Raw genomic sequence first — 6,970 nt, forward strand, 5'->3', positions numbered from 1 at the left:
GCAAGTGGATAGGAATGAAATTGGTGTGCAATGCATTTTTTTAGATGGAATTTGTTAGGTTAAATAATTGCAAACCTAATAAAGCAAATGAGCGGGAAAAAATTAGGTTAAGTTGCTGCAGACGTAACAAAATTAATAAATAAGAATAAATAAGGATAAATAAGGATGAAAAAGGCATGAAATTGGTGGCCATAAAATTGGTGCGATGCATTTTTTTAGATGGAATTTGTTATGTTAAATAATTGCAAACCTAAAAGTGTAGAAAATATTTGATTCAAAAACAAAAGGAGGATAGGAATGAAATTTGTTAGGTTAAAAAATAAGGATTCGGCTGGGCAAAATTATAGCAAACTTGATAACAAAATTCGGCTGGCATTAAGTAAGATGATCAATGGCTAAAATTGAATGGCGCCTAAATGTGTAAGATCCAATGGCTCAGAAAAGTGGAGGGAAAAATGTGGGGAAAATATTAGGGCAACAATAGCTTGGGGGGTTAAGCTTTAGTAAGTTAGGGTAGATAATATCTGCTTCATAAAAAAAAAAGGCAAGAGGATAGGAATAAAATTGGTGCGATACATTTTTTTAGATGGAATTTGTTATGTTAAATAATTGCAAACCTAAAAGTGTAGAAAATATTTGATTCAAAAAAAAAGGAGGATATATATGAATGAAATTTGTTAGGTTAAAAAATAAGGATTCGGCTGGCCAAAATTATTGCAAACTTGATAACAACATTCGGCTGACATTAAGTAAGATGATCAATGGCTAAAATTGAATGGCGCCTAAATGTGCAAGATCCAATGGCTCAGAAAAGTGGAGGGAAAAATGGGGGGAAAATATTAGGGCAACAATAGCTTGAAGGGTTAAGCTTTAGTAATTAAGATTAGGGCTAAAATATGCGTCCTGGTTAACTTTTATATATAGATTATATTCCAATATCATTATGTGGGTAAATATCGTAACAATAATTATATTTACTATTTATCAATTGTGAGCCTTAGTTGATTAGTGATCAAATTAAGTAATAAGGCTATTAAATTTCTAATTGGATAATTAATTAAATATTTAATTAGGGAAGTTATACCCCACACCCCTACATTTATACCTTCATCCCAACATTTGACACAAACTACCAAGTTTACCCTTTGTATAAAGCTAAACACAATCACCCATTCACTTTTCACCACCACCTTTTTGTAGAAAAAACACTTCGCTTGGTGGTTCAACCCATTTTCTGGAAAAAAACACTTCTTCCGCTTCCAACAAACAACAAGCTTTTTTTTCCTGTGTTCTCTCCATCGTTTATGTGTTATTTCTCTTAAACCTTTCCTGTGTTTGTTCTTTTATTTGTTTACTGGGAATAATTGATTGAGGTTTGCTAGGTTTTCCAAAGTTTTCTGGGTTAGGAATCCTACACGGAATCGTGTTCTGAAAATGATGATTTGGTGAAATGTCATCGTCTGGGGACCATGTTCCCGAAATCGTGTTCAACAAAGGGTTCTGGATAAATCTTCACGGAATCGTTTTGTGATGAATTCCGGTTCAAGAACTATTTTTTACGTTTTTGATTTTATTTTTATTTGACTGAAACTTTTTTAATTCTATTAAACATTAAGAATACACACTATATATAGAGAGTTGTGGATACTGGGTGGTGGCGAGTTGGACGATTGTTTTTTTGGCTGTCTATTATGTTAATTATGGTTTTTTGAGGTCTTTTTTGTGCCTGTTCTTTGGTTTCGTGGCTGACTCTGTTTTAAGCCTTCAGGTGTGTTATTGGATTAAAACAGAGTCATTTGTTTTTTTTTTCTCCCTTGCGTGAGGGTTTTTGTTTTCCTTTTTTATCTGTTTTGGAGGTTGTAGCTTTAGTGCCTTGACACTTGTGTAATTGTTTTTATAAGCTAGGAGAAATATGTGTACAAGTTGTTCAACAAAATTTGAATTGTGAGTGAAGATTTGTTGCAAATGAAGTATTGAAAAAAGACAAGCTGTTGTTTTATCAATTACGGAAGTTGAATTTTTTTAAATTATTGAAAAAAAATACACTGGAACACTAGCACATCAATTTTCCGGTTTGTTAATTTTTGAATTATAATTAATCAATTTCACGACACTCACATGGACCCGAAATGTGAATATGAGTGTTACGAATTTGTCAAGCTATTATTTAATTTTCGAAAACGTGAATATGAGTGTTCCGAATTTTTTTCGGAAATGTTATACAGTGAAAAAAAAATCAGAAATACATGTGTCTAGGTATAGGGTAAAATTTCCTTTAATTAGTTGATATGGACTCAATCAATGGATGACCGGATGACCCATTAACGGAATAATGTGAAACAAATATAGGAGATTTAGGCAATAAAATCAAAAGCAAACAAATCAAGGTAAAAGAACAAATAAATTTAGGTCTAGATGAAAGTTTAGATTTTGTTGACCAAAAAAATATATTATATTTCGCTCTTCTTCACTTGGTTTTTTTAGGGCTTTTTATTTTTCTCTCAAACGGGTGAGATGAGAATTCTCAAGAGGTCTATTTTCTATTTTTATTTCACTTGGTTTTTTTAGGGCTTTTTATTTTTCTCTCAAACGGGTGAGATGAGAATTCTCAAGAGGTCTATTTTCTATTTTTATTTGAGGATATATACTACAAATCAGCTTTTTATTTTTCTCTCAAACGGGTGAGATGAGAATTCTCAAGAGGTCTATTTTCTATTTTTATTTGAGGATATATACTACAAATCAAATGTCTATTTTCTATTTTTATTTGAGGATATATACTACAAATCAGCTTTTTATTTTTCTCTCAAACGGGTGAGATGAGAATTCTCAAGAGGTCTATTTTCTATTTTTATTTGAGGATATATACTACAAATCAAATTATAGTAAATCTAATTTTTTTTTTTGTAGTGGCCGGGGTTCGAACCCCAGACTTTGCATATTTTGTGCATTGTCCATACCAACTGAGCTAAGCTCACGAGGACAATAAATCTAATTATTTGACTATAAAGAAAACCGAAAAGATACTCATTGCTTTTTTTACCAAAGATTAAAAAAAACTAATTAGTTTGAGATCCAATTATTGTCCCAATCTATTGGTTAACTGATTCCTTGCTCCAACTATTGTACTCTGTCTTCCAAAATAAATTGTTGCACTCTGCAAATTATCAAAGTTGATTTTTGCAGAATAAAAGCCATGTGGTGAATTGTATTCTTTGTTTTATTCAACAACAAAACTTTCGTTACACCAATGTGTTGTCTTTTTTAGATCTTTTTTATTTCAAAAGTTATTTAAAAATTAAGTAGCCTTGACTACATCAAACATACTCATAAACTCAAAAAAAAAAAAAAAACTCAAGATTATTAATTTTATTACCTGGTCAAGATTTACCTTATTTGTAGGAGTGTTTGTTATCAACCTTTACTTAATCCCCTCACTCATTTTCATTAGAAGCAACAACTTACAATCTGTATATACATCTCTCCATCATCCCCAAAAAAATTAATACATCTCTACATTATAGAATGCGTTTTTTACACAAAAGTTATTTCCAATTTCTATAAAACCGAGTCCTTGTTTTCTGTGTTCGTTTCCTATGTCTATTGTCAAATTTGAGTTGTTTTTGTTACCTGTGATTGCACTTATGAAGCAGAAAATCGACACCTGTGATTACAATCATAAGGATTAATCTTCTGTTTTTTTTTTTTTTTGCAAACTAATTTCCAGATCTAACACCACAATTAGTTTCTGAGAAAAGCAAAGAAAATCTAATGGTGAGGAAGTGATGGTTTACAATTTATAAATTAAGTTTTTATTTAATGAACTATTTAATTGTGAGAAAGTGCAGAATTTGACAAATTGTCTCAAACTTTTATCTTGGTAAAATTTTTATTCTGAAATCTGATTTATACTTAACTGCCATGAATGGACAAAAATTAAGAAAGATTTTGTTTGTGGTATAAGATATATTTGTATCATGTAACACCCCGATTTTCAAAACCAGAGTGCATTTTTTTTTTCTTTTTAAAACAACTCAATGCCATGCACTAAAGGATTCAGGATCGTCTTTAATTTAAAATCAGAGTAAGTAAAACATTTTGAAAGCATTACCAACAATACAATCTGAATCAAATGTCACATTTTATAAAACAATATTAGGCAATGAGCTTTTAATATCAAATCATGCACTACGAAAGCATAAAATAGAGTTCGAGTATTCATTTCTCATGGTAGTATCATTTACAGCGGTGCCCAAACAAAAGAAGTAAAAATCCATAAACATAAGACAACACAAGTAAAACATCTAAGCTGATCCTTAACTCTGAACTGGGATGATAGGGTACAAGATCCTTCCAATGGCATCAAGCCTGACTGCCAAACTGCTACACCTCCAAAGCCTTTGCTATTCCCGCAAAGCACACTCCCTATTTGGATATGGGGCAAAGCCCGATCCACGAATTAATGTAAAGGGTCACGATCTAAAAACAACATAATTACAAAAATACTGAAGGCATAACATACTAGCATGGTAAATAGCATCAACATAAACATTCCTCAATTAAAATATAATGATGCACAATTAGCCTAGCAAATGCAGACTCAATATGAGTGTGACACCTATCAGGGGTCGTCACATGAAACTGATTCCGGAATTGAATATCGCCACATAGGCCACCACAGGAGTGTTACATTCAAATGACTCTAGGATTGAATATCACCACGAAGGCCACCACTAAGGTGTTATCACCACAAAGGCCACCATAGAGATGTTACATTCAAATGACTCTGGACTTTGAATATCACCACAAAGGCCACCACTAAGGTGTTATCACCACAAAGGCCACCATAGAGGTGTTTCATTCAAATGACACTGGACTTTGAATATCACCACAAAGGCCACCACTAAGGTGTTATCACCACAAAGGCCACCATAGAGGTGTTTCATTCAAATGACTCTGGACTTTGAATATCACCACAAAGGCCACCACTAAGGTGTTATCACCACAATGGCCACCATAGAGGTGTTTCATTCAAACGACTCCAGAATAGATCAAGCCATACAGGCTGAATAACGCCACAAAGGCTACACCACGAAGGCATGTATACCACAAAGGCTAGAAAATGCCACACAGGCTAAACAATGCCAAACAGGCTAAACTATGAGGATTATAACTTTTAACATATCAACAGACATTTCATATATTTATTCACAAATCATATGAAAGCAAAGCACGTCAACATACCATAATCACATTGATTGCAAACAAATCCCACATTGGGCAAACACATCCACTTAACATATTATATTCACAATACACACAATAGCACGTAAACCATCCAGGCATTTAAGTAACTATGGAGTTTCAAGAAAGTGCCCCTTACCTGAGCAAAGCATTCCTTACAACGTACTGCTCTACACTCGTAAGCATCTACAACAGGAACATCTCTAAACCCTCGAGCTAAGTATCCTAGCAGATACAGTGACTTAGGTAAATATCGGCTCTAAAGCATTCTACCCGTTCTAGGCGAAATTCAAATCACTCGGAAATATGATCAACTTCAATAATTCCAAAAACTTAAATAAAATGTTTTCCAAAAGAGCCTTCGTCTCAAAATCCTTGAAAATACTTTAAGTCTTATCATGACCATAAACTTTCCAAAAGTGAGTCCAAGAAACTCTTTCCCATCAGAAACTTTTATTTCAAATACTCAATTATACAAATCATTTTGTTGTCAAGACAAAATCTCAAAATAACAGTGTTTCTAAAACACTTCCAAACACTTCGACGAGACTAATTTAAATAGTATTCTTCCTTGAAATCACCCAAGAAAATATTTTCTCAAATACTCTAAGTCTGCTGAGAGACCTTAAAGATTTCCAAACAATTTGACAAATACTTTTCATGTTCAGGTGAATCCCAAAATATTATCCGTTTTGAAACCTCTTTTCAAAACCACTCGAAAATAAGATAAAATGTATCTGACGAATTTTCGACAGAGTCTCCTTTGTGTTTACCTTGCATACCAGAGCCTCTGGCTCAGTCAACCTAACACAAATTCACAGACAAAATATTTTCACCACTCAACAGTTCAAACATAAAAATATTCGAACTCTGATAGTGTCAGCAGTCACTTCCAGCGTCAGCTCAAACACATTATTTTCAGAAAATCATAATAAATTCATTCGTCGTCGGAACGTTGCAAACCATAGGTCCATTTCGACCGTCTCGACGACGCGAATCCACTTCTAAACTCATTTTCACAATTTAACAGTTTTAAAATGACGAAAATACCCTTGCACGGTTCAGCCCTTTCGTCCAGACAACATCTTTCAAAACCTAATCGGTTGAATCAACTTGTTTTCTCGTCTAAAGCATAGATATCAAATAAAATTTACATTTCAACACTTTTCCAAGAACACTAAAATTTTAAAATGAACGGATCGTAAATTTTCTTTCAGATCTATACTCATACGAACTTACCCAACAACATTAATACATAACATCACGCAAGAAAATCGAAACTCGACACCTTACACCCACAAATGCTCAAAACCGAGATTTTAAAGAGGAAAACAGGGAGGACTACCTCATCTATTGACCGTGAATCACGCTTGAGAAGATAGGAATCGTCAAGGGCTTCGTTTTGATATCTCGTTTGCGCGATTCGGACAAGGAACGAAGAAGTTACGGCCCCGGAACGGTGGAGGAAAGAAAAGTTGCGGAAATGAGAGAGAGAAGAGAGAGAAAGTCTTGATTTTTTTGATAAAAAGTGGCATGAACCTCTATTTATGGAGTTTTGGTTTTGGAAATAAACCGGACCAGGTTCTCGCGGTTCAAGGTACACGTAACTGACAAAGTTCTATCCTAACTCTGATGAACTTCTAACCAGTCTCAAACATCTTAGAATTGTCTCCTTACTCAAAAACCACTATTCATTCTCTAATATTTTCTTTTCGAAATTTTTCTC

The 6,970-nt window shown here is 33.6% G+C and overlaps 1 long non-coding RNA gene across 1 annotated transcript; it reads right to left on the reverse strand.

Moving 5' to 3' along the window:
• Positions 1–4,038: 4,038 nt before the first annotated feature.
• Positions 4,039–6,757, reverse strand: LOC146916037 (uncharacterized). The gene is made up of 3 exons (XR_015014852.1): positions 6,590–6,757; positions 5,384–5,469; positions 4,039–4,425 (listed from the first exon to the last, which is right to left on the reverse strand). It is a non-coding gene; the product is annotated as an uncharacterized LOC146916037 (long non-coding RNA).
• Between the last annotated feature and the right edge of the window lie 213 nt (positions 6,758–6,970).

Source organism: Medicago sativa, chromosome 6, assembly GCF_051527215.1.
Source record: "Medicago sativa cultivar Bolivia chromosome 6, Bolivia_mono, whole genome shotgun sequence".
NCBI lineage: Eukaryota > Viridiplantae > Streptophyta > Magnoliopsida > Fabales > Fabaceae > Medicago > Medicago sativa.